This window comes from Sinocyclocheilus grahami, unplaced genomic scaffold, assembly GCF_001515645.1.
Source record: "Sinocyclocheilus grahami isolate Dianchi unplaced genomic scaffold, SAMN03320097.WGS_v1.1 scaffold79.1, whole genome shotgun sequence".
NCBI lineage: Eukaryota > Metazoa > Chordata > Actinopteri > Cypriniformes > Cyprinidae > Sinocyclocheilus > Sinocyclocheilus grahami.
Window position 1 is genome coordinate 962,090 of NW_015505258.1, and position 1,939 is coordinate 964,028.

At 36.6% G+C, this 1,939-nt stretch overlaps 1 long non-coding RNA gene across 3 annotated transcripts in view; it reads right to left on the reverse strand.

Annotated features, from left to right (window-relative positions):
* Nucleotides 1-480: 480 nt before the first annotated feature.
* Nucleotides 481-1,939, reverse strand: part of LOC107586243 (uncharacterized) — a 10,408-nt gene continuing 8,949 nt past the window's right edge. For all 3 annotated transcript variants that reach the window (XR_001609333.1, XR_001609335.1, XR_001609334.1), the window contains exon 5: nt 481-495. This is a non-coding gene — a long non-coding RNA (uncharacterized lncRNA). The remainder of the gene's footprint in view (nt 496-1,939) is intronic.

A 1,939-nucleotide genomic window follows, 5' to 3' on the forward strand; every position in this document is an offset into this window, starting at 1 on the left:
TGTTGTAAATGCAACTTAACCACTGATTTCTAGTCGTGTCCTCATTTGGAAGGCCAAACAAAGTAGTTTCGCTTTCGCAATGAAACACACAGCGTCTTCACAACATGGTGGCAGCAACAATAAAGTTACGCCTTCTTTCTTTGCGTGAACATTTGGGCGGAGTTATGCAAATCTTCCCCCATCGTGACGTAGACATGTGGGGGCATGTTTAAACAAAGTATTTTAGGAGGGCGTGGACGAGTCTTCATTTTTATAAAGAATATCTCTTTGGGTTTGAGACTTTAGTCTTTGCAACTTCAGGGATCTTATCTATTCACGAACAGCTCGTAACACTCCAAAGAGAAAGGAAAACTTGAAATCACATCATATGACCCCTTTAATATGTGAAAAAACAGCTCATCTCTACATCTTCTGCTGGAAAAGGGAGCTACCCATCAGCACAGCTGTCAACAGCTGGGTGGGAGAATGATTTCATGGACTGTCCGCTGTTCCCCTCTGGACATAAAAAGAAAAAAATAGCTTTTATTTAAAAAATATTTAAATGGCAAACACAAAAGATGCAACAATATGATTAATAAATATAATCCAAATCTGTGTTAAAGTGTAAAGTGTGTTCAAAAAAGCCTCATTGAAATGTGTCAATAATGCTATTACTAGTATGAACACAGCTTATGTTTAATAGCACAAATTAACAATTTATATACTATTTTAAAAGTTAGATTTAAAGGTTTAAAAGACAGACAAACTAACTATACAGACCTGGACGGCAATACTGTGGTGTCTTGATGTTGTTCTGTACACAATTTAAATCTAGCTTTTAGATGTTAAACTAAAATATATGAAGAGTTTGGTTCCAAAACGCGATAAACGGCATTTTAAAAAAAAAAGGAGTTTCCGCCAAAATCTGTATTGTATCTGGTCCATATTGAAAGGTCCATTTTAAATTTTTACGCAAAATGCGATATCCGCCGAGTTATTCTGTCATCTTTTTTTCCAAACCGCTTTGAATACACCCAGCTTCCTAGTTCCCATTCAGTCAGTCACGTTCAACGTTACGTCAGTGACTGACGAATTGGGATCTCGCCCGAGAGCCCAATCACCTTCGAGTTTTAACTAAACAAGCCAATGATAGTTGGCGTGCGTGTTTCGCCACGCACACCCCGCCCCGCAGCGCGGGTATAAAAGGAGAGCGCGTGCAAGAGAGAGAGAGAGTTGCGTGAATGCGCGTCTGTGCATTTCTCTTTTTAGAGTGAGTTTACTAAAAAAAAAACAGCGATTTTATTAAAATATAATGTAGTGATGTAATGTAGTGATTCAGTATTTAAATTGTTATTAATAAAAGTCGTGGGGCAGCGTTGACAAGTTTCTTTGCTCCTGGATGTGTGAGCTGCACGATATCTAATGTGTGTGTGTGTGTGTGTGTGTGTATGTGTGTGTCAGTAAGCAATACACAGAGCCATAGATCACTGCTATATCACTTTGATAATCGCAGATGAATCGCATTCGATTATGAAGCGTAGCTTGTCAGTGTAAGTGTTTTTATTTATGCCATTAATGTTTTTGTTAATACAGCGTATAGCACTAGTCAACTAAATGAATGTAACATGGCAAAGATGAATGCACTTTTGGAAGTTGAATGTAAGGGAAATGTCATTTTGGAATTTCTGTGGTTTAATGTGATATTGTTGTTCATGTATGTTCATGATTACATTTTCTTTTATTGTTGTAATTAATTTATAGCATTAACAAGATGACCCGTTGAATTCATTTTGGGAGCGATGACTGATTGAATGTATTTTTAGTCCAGTGCCTGTATATTAGATTAGTATTGACCAAGTTTAGAGGCTGTCATATGTGGATCAACTTACTATGTTGTGTATTTTCAACAGTTTCAATATGAAAAATAACTTTTATATTGATTCAATGGATTTATTGCATT